At 39.4% G+C, this 12,969-nt stretch overlaps 2 long non-coding RNA genes across 14 annotated transcripts in view; one reads left to right on the top strand and one right to left on the bottom strand.

Moving 5' to 3' along the window:
* Positions 1 to 12,969, top strand: part of LOC107318060 (uncharacterized) — a 213,050-nt gene that overhangs the window by 157,207 nt on the left and 42,874 nt on the right. For all 7 annotated transcript variants that reach the window (XR_004308349.2, XR_014933546.1, XR_014933549.1 and 4 more), the window contains one exon: positions 9,845 to 9,983. This is a non-coding gene — a long non-coding RNA (uncharacterized LOC107318060). The remainder of the gene's footprint in view (positions 1 to 9,844; positions 9,984 to 12,969) is intronic.
* The window catches only part of LOC107318059 (uncharacterized), an 85,960-nt gene continuing 82,967 nt past the window's right edge, over positions 9,977 to 12,969 (bottom strand). For all 7 annotated transcript variants that reach the window (XR_014933538.1, XR_014933537.1, XR_014933535.1 and 4 more), the window contains one exon: positions 9,977 to 11,246. This is a non-coding gene — a long non-coding RNA (uncharacterized LOC107318059). The remainder of the gene's footprint in view (positions 11,247 to 12,969) is intronic.

Genomic DNA, 12,969 nt, shown 5'->3' with positions numbered 1-12,969 from the left:
GATACTCCATATTAAGTGAATTATCATGATAAATTTGGCATGTTTCTGAAAACAGTTATATTCACTGTTAATAAGAACAATTCCAATCTATGGAGTCATGGATTTTGTGTGGGAGAAAAAACAGATTCTGATGGGCACCTCTTGGGAATATGTAAAATCTGAAAATCTTTGAAAATGCTAATTCTTCCATGCTATTACAAATGGCAACTTTTGCTAAGTTGGAGGCAATTTCTGTCAGTGAAATGCATTTACACTTAAAGTTTTCCACAGTGACGTAGAGAATTAAATCTCTACTGGATTGTGTTGACATAAATGGAATGAATTTGAGATGAATTTGAGATGGGATCATCTCTGTTCTGTGTTTGTACAGAACCTAGAATAATTGTTTCATGACTGGACTTCGTACCATACAAATAAGTGGGTACAGAAAAGAAAAGATGGCTTTGTTGATAGATTCAGAGTATGTTTCCGTGTACTGACTGAATCTTGGACACAACTTTGGTTTTTTGGCCTTTTTGTTCATTTCCAAATGTGCTAGGACAAAGTGCCTTGGATTTGATCCTGCCAGGTACTGAGCATATTTAGGACCTGCAGAACTTGCTCAATTCTGTACGCAGGTTTTTTTACTCTCATAATGAAACTGTTGCGCCTTAGACATTGGCAGCTTGGAGTTCTCCTAAATGGCAAACGTTTTGGAAGAGACATTGCTGTCTGCTTTCGCAACAGTCAGCTCTTTGGAAACATTCCTCTTGAATAATGTTAAAAGTGATTCCAGTTTCTGTAATTTAACTCATCTGTATCATCAGCACCAATAAACGAAACCACTACAGATTCCAAGCTCACCAAGACCTTGCCAAGAGCTGGCATTATACTCCGAGCCAAGTAACTCACTATAAACAACGAATATGGAGCTCAACAAGTGAGTACGCGCTTGTAGCACGTGTGCCTTGCTGGCACCTCAGGTGAAGAGCTCTAAATCCTGCTGTTACCTTCTTAGTTACATCAATCACAGTAGTTACCGGAATTGTGCTGTCCAATAAAAGCATACACCTCCTAAGAGGTTACACAGGTATGATCTATTAAAAAAACAGAGTATGGGAATTATTTCATCGTTAAGTTTTAAGAGCTGTGAAAGTATTAGGAAGCTAATGGTTATTGTGTTTTTTCTGCTTCTGTGGGCATACCATGCACACTAATGCATACCTTTAGAAGAATCATTTTTCTGTTGCTTGTGTAAACAAAAAATGTGACTGAAGGGAACTATGGTTTTCTCGGGCTTTGTAGCATTTCCATAGGAGTCATTTGTGTTCTGTGCATTGACAGGAGCAGAAGGCCAAGCAAACAGTATAAGCAAATGGAACATTACCTGGCTCCAACAGCCAAGGATATGGTCATAAAAAGAGCTGTTCTTAATTGTAGAAACAGATATTGGAGCAGGCACGTTATCAAGAGTTCTGACTTCCTCTCCCAGGGTGTCCCAATGTCTTTCAGTGTGTTTGTGCTAGGAGAGGCTGTTGCAGTATATGAACCAAAATAAACCACTGTCCTTTTAGTTTCACATGCAAATTGATAGGTACATGGCCTTGTTATAAGTTATTAGTAACATAGTTTGTGGGTAATAGCTCCTATTAGCATTTTTGCTTTCAAGCAAAAACTTTAAGTCAGATTCTCTCTGCATCTTTTTTCTCACATCCATAGTGGCACAGTGCTGTCTAATTGTAGTAGAGTATCAAGAGTAAATTTGGAGTTCTTTGTTCCTTCTTTTTGGGCATCTTAACTCTTGAATTAACTCTGTGACTTGACTGACATATTGCTGGAAGAATAGAGTAGAACACAGCGTTGCTTGTCTGTATCTGACAATGTAGATTTCTTGTGAAGAATTGAAGTACTGGATAGCACCCAAATGTAAAATCTTGTGGTGGCTAAAAACTGAAGCGTTCTTAAAATTGGCTTCATCTGATGTGTTACAAGCAGAATTCTCAGCTGTAGGATGAAAAAGCTGAAAATTGTCTCATTCAGACAATAATTTAGAGAGATTGCAACCCCTCACCTTTATGTTCAATTCATCCTCTTTGATCAGGGCTTGATTATCTTTTCAAATCAGTTCTATATGAGGTTAGTACCATTGGTTTCACCCAGTGATTTACACTGGAGCAGCATCTGAATTCTCCTCTCTTCCCTGCTCCTGCAGACAGGTTTTATCTGAGAAGCTTTTAGAGTGGCTCCTGCAGAGAGTACCTGCAGTGTGTAATTCACAGGGCTGAGGGGTTTCGTGGCTAGGCCCAGCTTTCCCTGAGTACCTGTCATAAAGAGGCATTTTGGGAACAAGATACCGACTAGGCGGTCCCTTGGCTTGTCTCTCCACACAGCCCTGCCAAGCCAGCAGCTAACAGGGCAGTGTCAGCTCCTTACTCCAGACCACTCTCTGCCATTGCTGTGATGCTGCTTTCCCATATAGGGTTTTGCTTGCTTTCACTTAGGCTGGGACACCAGAACTACTCTCTACTCTGCCCTGGTGAGGCCTCATCTGGAATACTGTGTCCAGTTCTGGGCTCCCCAGTACAAAAAAGACAGGGATCTCTTGGAAAGAGTCCAGCGGAGGGCCACTAAGATGGTGAAGGGCCTGGAGCATCTCCCCTATGAGGAGAGACTTAGGGAACTGGGTCTGTTTAGCCTTGAAAAAAGAAGGCTGAGAGGGGACTTGATCCAGGTTTATAAGTACCTGAGGTGTGGGAGCCATAGTGGTGAGGCTGGTCTCTTCAGTAGTGCGTGGGGACAGGACTAGGGGTAATGGGATGAAAGTACAGCATAGGAAGTTCTGCACGAATGTGCGGAAGAACTTCTTTACAGTGAGGGTGACAGAGCACTGGAACAGGCTGCCCAGGGAGGTGGTGGAGTCTCCTTCTCTGGAGATATTCAAGACCCGCCTGGACGCCTACCTGTGTGACATGGTGTAGGGAACCTGCTTTGGCAGGGGGGTTGGACTCGATGATCTCTAGAGGTCCCTTCCAACCCCTACAATTCTGTGATTCTGTGAACTATGTCTTTGGGAATGTGGCACAGTTTTTGACTTGAACAAGAGGAGTGTTTGTTTTTTCAGAGTGCATCTCTGCAGCCAACAATGTAGTGGCAGCTTTGGGGACTAAGCAGAGTTGCATCAAACTGCCTGGTATGGGTGATGGCAGGGATTCAGGGCCATGCAGAGCTCACTTGGATTTTGCCATCATAGATACTCTGTTAAAACCTATATTTGTTTGTGGTTTTTTTTTCCATTCTGTGGACTTCTGTGTTGTCACAGCCACAATGTGATCTGTGCTTACATTAGCTAAGGTATATCTGGGTGTGCTCCTGTCCCTGGAAGACCTATAGTGCCCCAGGCCACTGAAGCTCCAACCTGGAGATGTGGACAAGCGAGGTGGATGCTCTTATGAGCAGAACATCACCCCATAGCTTTGGTTTGTTTGTGGATTACTGTCAAGAAAGCTGAATAAGAATTTTACTGCTGCTTAGATCCAATTTGTTCTATTCTGCAGTATTGCAATGCTTTATTTTGGTAAAGTAGTTCATTTCATGTTACTGTTCTGGGAAGATGGGCTTGTCCTGATGGCAGATGGTTCCAAAGAGCACCTGGACTCCAAAGCCAGGCTTGGTCTGCATCTCCTTAAGCTGTTGAAAAAATCTTGGATCTGAAGATATCCTCCCAAAGACTTGAAGATGAGGATATGAAGTTTTTTCAGCTCCAGTTTATTGCTATCAAATTTTATTTAGAAAAAAAAAAAAAAAAATCAGAGGAAAAAGCCACTATGTACTATGTATATATTTCTAAGATTCTTTTCAAGCTGTGTGCTTCGACTATGGAATGCATCCCTTTTCTGAATGGTGCGCCTGCAATCCCACAATTCTGGCTAAGTTACCTCTCACTCTATGCAACAGGGCTCGTCTTGGTATGTTGGTATGCACATATGGTACATAGACAGTTGGTGAATTCTGAAAGAATGACCTTCAGGACTGACATTCTTCTATATTTTCATGTTTTTGTCATGCTATGGTGGGTTTTTCATTCCTCTTTCATCTCTGAGTAAAAAAAAACACACTCTGCAGTCTTCCAGACAGTGTCTCTCTCTCTCTCTATCAGACCATCTGTTCCCAGATTACAGATTTCTCTGCATGCGTACCAGGTAGCAGACGTGACTTCGCCCAATATCTACAGCAAAAAAGGCTTTCACACACTCTCTGCAATCTGTGAACATATGATCAGTCTAGGATAACATGTCGTGCCAAACACACACCAGAGAATTTTATATGCAGTATCAGAATGAACCCTGAAATCAGGTACTTGGCAAACACAAACCTGGCATTTCCTCTGCGTGTTTCAAAAAGGAACTTCTGTGATTGCGAGGAAATTCTGTGTTCCTGACATGCATCTCTTGGGTATTACTTAAAGGGAAGATGGTGGTACCACTGTCCCATATCAAACCTTAATGTTTATGTGGGCACAGCATCTCAGTAATGAGTTTGCCAAGTGATGGAGTCACCAGAATCAGGATGTGTTTTTCTTCTTTTCTTCCGTCTTCACTGGATTCTTTCTATTATGTGAGTATGATATAGAGATAAGTATCTCTAAGAGTATCTATAAATACATAATATACATCTATCTAAGCCCTTTTATCTCCTTTCCTGTTTCACATCAGTCCTTAAAAGACTACAGTTAGACAGAATATTCAGGTATTTTTTTTGATTGGAGGGAGTTTCCACTTACGCTGGCCTGAAGCCAGGGCTTCTCTCATTTTTCTTTAATGGTTGAAAAGCATGAAGCCGGCTTAAAGTTGAGGGACAATGTGTGGATACCAAAACAGAAATAAGGCTGTGATCTGTGGGCCAAGGTGAGTCTGTAGTTCTGCTGCAAGGCACGTAGTGCAGTAGGTTCCATCAAAAATAGATAATGCATTTACTTTTGGATAAGTGATTGTTTGTGTTAAATATCTTGTATTCTCCAGTGATTTCTATGCAGACGAGTAGAAAAGCTTGTACAAATTAATACCCAAGAGAAAAGTATTACAGAGGTAGTAAAGGAATTTACCATACACTTTTAACTTTTTAGATGCCTTTTATAATATTATTCACTGCCACTGGGATTTCTGATGAGAAAAGGGATTGGTCACCTGCTGCGCAGCACTATGAGAAAAGTAATTTGGGCACAGAAGTGGGAGAACTTCAGACTGTTGTGTTTGTATGTGCACCAATAACTTCAGTATATGACAAAAGGAAGTAATGTTCAAGGAGTCAATGCTTTATTACGTATTTTGAAGTGCAGACAACGTTTATCACCATATGATATGTGCGTAAGTTAACAGCAAACTCGTAGTTAAAATCTGACCTTGGTCTGATGTTCCTTGAGAGATGTTCACCACATTGAAACAGTTCATTTTGAGATCTTGTCTTGTTTACTGAGCACTCACGTTCCATAAAGCCCAACAACTCCTGTTGGATCCTGAGCAGGATTGCATCTTACAGGACAGTAGTAGGAAACGTGTAGTAGGATAATTAGGTGGCCTGAATGACCTCATGTCTTCTCCTGCTGTTACTAATTTGAGTTGGTTAGTACAGCTAGGGCTTCACCGAGAAGGTAGAGAGGGGATTCTGAGAGCTGTGTGCAGGGCTGATGTGGTGGGTGACCAATGAAGCTGAGCCTGGGACATGGGACAGCCCTTGTTCTCATTGGGAAGCACTATGGAGTTACTTCGCTCTCTTGAAAACTAGGATCATTTTCCCAGAGAGTTCAGCATTATTCGTGCTTGAGCCCAGGGGAAAAATGCAAGATATAGAATGCAGGGCAGGAAAACTGGCTAACAGTGAAGTTGATTCTCTTGCACAGTCACAGCAGCAGACAGTAAGCACACAGATGTGCTCCAGTGTTTGAGTGTAAAATGTAATTATAGTCAGTATAAATGAAGAGATTTTGAGTGTAAACAATTTATTCATTGCTATTCTTTCCTAAAAGATTAGTTCCTAATTTGGAACCAATCTCACTTTACCCAAGGCCCCCAGCACTCCTCCGATTCTGGAGAAAGCAGAAGAAAAACCATTTCAGGTCTGGAATGGTAGCATCCTTTGTTAGAGAAATGGCTTTGTTCTGCAGACCAAAATCGTGTAGGTGTGATTACCTCTGTGTGTGGAGATTTGTCTTCAGCATTAGGCAGATGGTGTTCAAATAAATGTTGACTCAGGCTTCTGCATTTTCTCTCAAATTCCTCACATCTTTATTGTTCAGTTTGTGCAAATGCTTCTGTAGCTTGGAAACAGATCATCATTTTAGTGCTCTTTTTTGTGTGTGTGTTTCTGTCACTGCTTCATCCACATCTTTCAGCTTTAATGTTACAATAGTATGTGGGAGGGTTAGTTACACTGATTAAAAATAACGAGAGAATGAATTAATCTAAAGGCCAGACACCTTCATTAAGCAAAGTAGGGAGAATAATATATATATAATTAGCAAGACTTCTGCTTACCGTATGCTCTATTGTAATATATTAGCCAACTAATTATTTTAAAATATTATTAATTGCCTTGTAATTGTTAGCGACTACTGTTAATAGCCAATTAAGGCTACTTTCAAAAGGAAGTTATTTCCTGATAATGATCAAATTTTAGACAATCACACAGTATTTACTCACGTTTGCTTTCATACTGTCTTTCTGTTTATTCCATTTTATAATATGTAATTCATTTTTTTCCCCTCCATATAACAGAAGGGCAGATAGATGAATGCATGTTCTGTAAAAGATGTTTATATTGGAAGAAAATGAGGCAAAAAAGTCATTTTTCTCCTTTTTGATACTTTGAGTATGCAGATATTCTCAGTAATGATTACAATGGACTGGAAGCCTATCTGCTCATTGCTCTGAGCATCGCTCTTTGCATTGTGCCTGTATTTCACAGCCATGGAGTATGACTGATATCAGCACAACATCTGACATTCCTAGTAGTCTGTTTTTCTATCTACTGTTCATGTTCAAAGAATAATAGCTACAGTTACCACATACCTGTTTCTTAAGCTCCTGCTCTCCAAATTCTGTTCTCCTGGTTTAATTTTACTCCTTTTACTTAAACTTTTGCATCCATTTTCTATTATTATTATGAATTAACATATAGATTATTGAATGTCTGGAGTGAGACTGGGGCTAGAAAAACTTCTTTGCTCTCTGGCAATAGAGAAGGGCATGCATAGTAACGCCCAATTGTGATCAAATGCTCTTTTAACTATGTTGCTGATAATTTACCTTTTCTTCTTTGTCAAGGCTCCATGTTTACAGAGTACTGTGGCAAAGGAATGAATTGCAACAGAAAAACAGGTTGTTTGGTCATTATTGCCCTTGCTGTTGTATTTGTTTTGAGCAGCAGGATGTAACCTCTGCCTGAAAAAAGAACATGGGAAATCCTGCATTATCCCAGTCCTGCATGTGACAGACTGCAATCCTTGTTTAGGCTGTCCCCTCTGTAATTAATCTGGTTGAGATGCCCTTGGATCCTAAGGAACGTATGGTTTACTGACCCTCTCTGGGCCCCTTAGAGCACTCTGCTTTTCATTTTCAAGGGTAGTCACTCTCTCTCACAGCAAGCTGTCTCAGAGATCCTATGACTGGCAGATTCCTAGGGAGTAAATCAGATTTAGCAGAAACTCATAAGCAAATGGTATATCCATAGCCTGGTCTTGTCTTGACTGATATGGGCACAAGGGAAGCTGGAACTTGATGATCCTCGAGGTCCCCTCCAACCCAAGCCATTCAATGTTTCCACTTACAGTTAGGCTGGTTGTGATACTGGATACTATGAGATATATCTACTGACCAATCAGCAGGTGACCATCTGGTCCAACTTGCTGAACCCCATGCCAAATAAAGCTCAATTTTAAAGTTTGCTCTAAGGATGAGACAGCTCTGCAGCACTGGGTAAACATGCTGCAAACAAGTGTAACATCTGATAGACCTATGAGACCCAGAGTCTCAAATACCTCCGAATAAATTAATACTTTTTATTGAGCAGGAGGAAAAGCTGCATCAGCCAAATTACCTCATTTCACCTGAAGAAAGAGGAAATGTGTTTTGAAGGCGTGTCATGGAATAATTGTTTTGTAATTAAAACATTTGGCTGCAAAATTATTCAAAGAATGAGGATTTAGATGATCCAGAATTAAATTTCTATCTTTCTTATTTTACTGCACATACAGGTGTGCTGTTGCTGTTTGTCTGTTTCCCCTCATGGTATGTTTTAAGAAGAATGAGATTTCTTTTAAACTGCTCTTTTAGAATCCAGAATGTCAACTGTCCATTGTACACTGTTCTGTTCTATTATGTTCCATTAGATCATTACATCACTCCGGAAGGGTTTTTTTCTTTTGTACAAGACAATGTGTAATCCATGTTTGTTACATTCCTCATTTTTAGTGGTTTAAAATAACGGCTGCAGAAGTATTGGTTATGTTTGACGTGCAAAGATCCATGGATAGAAACAGGAAAAGTTTATGAGAAGTGCTGACTTAAGTTGTAAAGCATTAATGGCAAATGAAAAAGGACACTGAATCCTAAAAATCACAATCAACAAATGAACTGATTGGAGTTGTTAAGTGTGATTGGTTGCATCTTGAAAATGGAAGTGAAAATATGTTTAAAGAAAACAAACAAAAAACACCTCAGTCAATTGAAGAAAAAAGTCTCCTAAAATAATTGAATTATACAAAAGAAAGAAAAGCTGTGTGACTCATCGTGCTCCAGCTGGAATCTCTCTGTCCTGAGGGAAAACACGTCTGCCTTGATACAAAATACATTATTAGAGGAGGTGTTCTTTAAGAAGAGACAGAGGGAACTACCATTAGGTTTTGACTGCCAGTGACATGTTAGGAAAATTACAGACTACTGAGAATTTTTATTTTAAAAAAAGAAAAATCTGCCACTTGAGACATCATAATTTTTTGGCTAACATCGGATTTATATTTTATTTTTTTTAGCTTTTAAGATCAGAAGAGATGACTGTAATCATTGCTCCAACCCCATGAATAAAATGGGCTGCAGCAATTCACAGAATTCTTTAAGCCACAAGCTGCAATGTGGGTTTTGGAGAAGTGCCCAGTCTTGAAAAGCAGAGTATCTCAAAAACAAAAATAAAGTAACAGAAGAAGATGTCTTGACATCTGTATTTTAGGTGCCAAGGAAAGGCTGAAAGATCCTTACAAGGCCTAATCTATTGTTCTTTTGTTTGTTTGTTCATATAATTGTTTAAAAGAGCCGTTACTTCGCTTGGCAGCGTTTAAAGAAAAGTGCAGGAAATACGATAACCACCTTCAAGAGGATTTTTCTCCCCTGTGTAATATTACCTGAAGTAGTTGCCTCGGCCCTGACTTTCACCCCTTCTCTGAGATGTGCTCATTTCCTTTTCTTAACTTCAGGGACCCGCTGGAGAATTAATGTCAGGCACTGCAAACTTTAAAGAAACTGTAGTGAAAGTTGGAACTCCTGCATGCTTCACTATTGAGTTTAATTTGGAAATCGAGAATGGATTTACCTCATTTAAACATGTTGTTAAGGAAACCTAAATAGCATAGTGCTCCTACGGAATTGTAACAGAGGCTTACATGGAGATATGACTGAGGCTGGCACTGTAATTTTATGGGAGTCTCGAAATGGCTGAAAGGGTAAAGCTGTAAAAACAAACAGCAAACAACTCCTTCCACCTATGCCCAAATTCCTATGTGAGTAGAAGCACCCCTAACTGCAGTGTTGTCTGTCTTCTGATGGTATTTATTTGCCTGTTTTATTGTGTGTTTGTTTTCTGTTTTTTTTTTCCATAGGAAGTTTAATTTGGATGTTAATCTGCTTTATGAGGATAAGTTGGGCCTGTAGCTGTTATGCTGCTTCACAGGAAAAATGTCCATGTATTATGAAGAGTAGCTGTCTTAAATGTATTTTCTGCATATTTCTGAGTAACAGGTAAGGATTCTTATAGTGTGTGACTCTATAATGGTCTGTCTCCTGTTTTCTAAGCTTCCAAACCTTAGTATGACATTTAGGGTTTCTTTTTCTCTTCTCTTTCCTTAATGCAGTCCACCAACTCAACCTCAACATGTGCCAGGAAACAGGTGTATTCGGTATACTAGTGAAAACACATTTCAAGGAAAGAAAATCCACATTCCCCAAACTATCTGCTTTCAATGAAAGCAGTGGTATATTACAGATATAGGATTGTGGGGACTGGAAAACATTTTTGTTCAGTTCCCATTGAGCTTCTGCCCACAGCTTAAAGCAAGCCCTCAGGTGAATATAGCTGATTTTCTCTGCTTTTTGCACATAGGATAACCCACTCAACATTGTTTCTACTCTTTAATACTCAAATGAATAATGACTCTGACCATCTTATCTTTACTGTTCTGAGATGATTTGCTCTTGATCTGCATTAAAATCAGTGGGACTTATTTCAAGGAACACTGATTCCTTTTAGAAAATATCATCAATGTGCCCAACATTTCCAGTTAATGAAACTCAGATTTCTATATGGTGCCTGCAGTTGATCATAGTCTTTCTTTATAAGTTGTACAGAGCACTTTGGACTAAAGTGAGAATAAATAGCACTTTAAAAGCAGGCAGCATCACTTTGCATGCCTGAAAAGTACATAAAGCAAAGCTAAGTAACTAGAGAAAGGCTGACCACCAGGCTTTCCACAGATCTGATCTACCTTAAAGAATTTCTAGTGTTTGTAGTTTCTCTGCAATACCTTCCTGATGAGCATGTTTGTGTGGTTTGCAAAGCATTGGTGGTATTTTGTACGTGTAATTGCTTTGCTTTCCATGCATGGCAGAGACACATGGTGTGAATGGCTAGACTGTAATTGTCATGAATAACAACAACCCCACTGAAAAAAAGAGATCCATCACTTCCACATTTATTTGTAGAATAAAAGGGAGAACAGTGACAGTGGCAGAAGATGATTATGCAGTTCCTTCATTTTTAACTTTTCATTTTAAGTTTTCTGAAGGGCTCTGTGGGTTACAGCAGAACTGATACTTTTAGGATATTACAGATATCAGGCAAGTTAATCCTGATATAAACTGAAAGAACTGATTTCTAGACTTCACAGTGTGAGTCTGATATTCATTTGCACTGAGGCAAGAGTCCCCTCAGTACATCAGTCTTGTCTAGGTAGAAAGATATGTCTGCTTTTGATGTCTTGTCTCACAACTCATTTAGTTGAATCACTAGAGAAAAAGAATTGTTTGTTGTAAGAATTTAGCATTTGCCATCCTTTAATTAAGAACTGACAGATCTCCCACCTACACATTTTGAAGTCACTCTAAAAGTCTTGTTTTGCTTTGAATTTCCAGGAAAGAAACGAGGGAATAAAATGAAAATTCTATATGCTGTGCATTTATGAACATCAGCACACGAATACATAGGTCCTCCAGGCCACCCAACGTTAAGGGGAACCTTCCTACAGAAGTGAAACAGTTTTGTTTCCTGTCTTTTATGGCCAGCTGTGAAAATGTTCCTAGGCATGACCCTGTTATTGTCATTCTCATGTATAATTACGGTCAAGTCAGTGAAAAGTTCACGTACAGAGGCAGTCATTTTTGTGGGTCAGGATTCAGGAAATGAATGCTGCATTTTTGCAGTGGGCTTCTAGAATAACTTGATAAGAAAAGTTAGAGCTTGCTGCAGACACTGTCCATCAAAATGTCATTATGCTGCTGAAGCTGAGTATTGAAGTTGGTTGTGTGCATTGCCGCTTCATCCCATGGCAGCTGTTGCTGTACTGAGAGGCTGAAAAGCCTGTCATGGGAATGAAAGCTAAACCTCTTCGCGGTTTAGCACCTAAAAAGATGGTGTACCTGTTTCCAAAGGTTTACCCTCTTCTCTTGACACTTTAGATTGTCTGAGTTTATTTGCAACGTGTGCTATTTGTTCTGTAAAACGCTATTCTATCAGGCTTTCAATCCTGTTACCAGGCATATAATGACAAATGATCTCCTTGGCATCTAGTGCCTTATTACGAATGTTTTTAGCAGTGAACAAAGCAAATAGGTTTCAAGTTAGCATCAAAGATGCATGATTCTGAAATACCAAACAGTTTCCTCATGGTCCTGCTGATTCAATGGATTACACTTAACCCACGGAAAGATTAATACAGATATGATGTGACATCTTCTCTCTGACCACTACTAAAGCACAGTACTTTGTACTGTTATCCTGCCCCCATTTGTCAGCTATATCTAAGTGATTAGGCTACTGTAACATTTTTATTCTCTGCATGAAGTTCCCTCCTCAGCAATCTCTCCCTCCTAAAATGTACATTAATCATTAATTACAAAATCAATGGGAGAGATGGTCTGGACATATGCAATTGATCGCTTCCCTCTTCAGATTAGCATATCCTACCAATTCATTATGTGCAGTGAATAATATAGTTGCTACCACTGTGAAATAGGGCAGGTCACTTGCTGTAAATTCCTTAACAGAATGTTGTGTCATGTGTCTTTTTGTTCACCAAGTGTTTACTGTGTGCTTGGAGGGATCCGTCTTCTTTTCTGATTTGCTTACAGCAAAGAAATGATCACAAATGTAGACAACTAAACACTCATATGTTGAAAGACAGAGGTTCCTTCTGAAAGCTGCAGTGATTAAATTGTGAGCTGCATAGTGCTGAGACTGCAGCTATGAGTAAGATATTTAAGATAGGATCAAAAATGTTGGTCTGATGATGTTTTTTGCATGAGAAAGACGATGGGAATTTAGGCCTTGATGTTCATACTTTCTTTTATTTTAGCATATTTAAACAGTGAAATTTCCCATATATTCTTTCATTCTACGCTATGCTAAGATTAGAATCTTGCCTATCTCTTTTCTCAAGGAAACAAGCTTTTCAAGCCTGCTTTCCAAAATAGTTTCTGTGGTCTTTCAGTAGCAACCAATTAAAGCTTAATA

The sequence above is a fragment of the Coturnix japonica genome, chromosome 12, assembly GCF_054131305.1.
Source record: "Coturnix japonica strain WE chromosome 12, WE-NBRP24, whole genome shotgun sequence".
NCBI lineage: Eukaryota > Metazoa > Chordata > Aves > Galliformes > Phasianidae > Coturnix > Coturnix japonica.
Note: the sequence above shows the minus strand (reverse complement) of the source record. Positions and strands in the feature narration are given on the sequence as shown.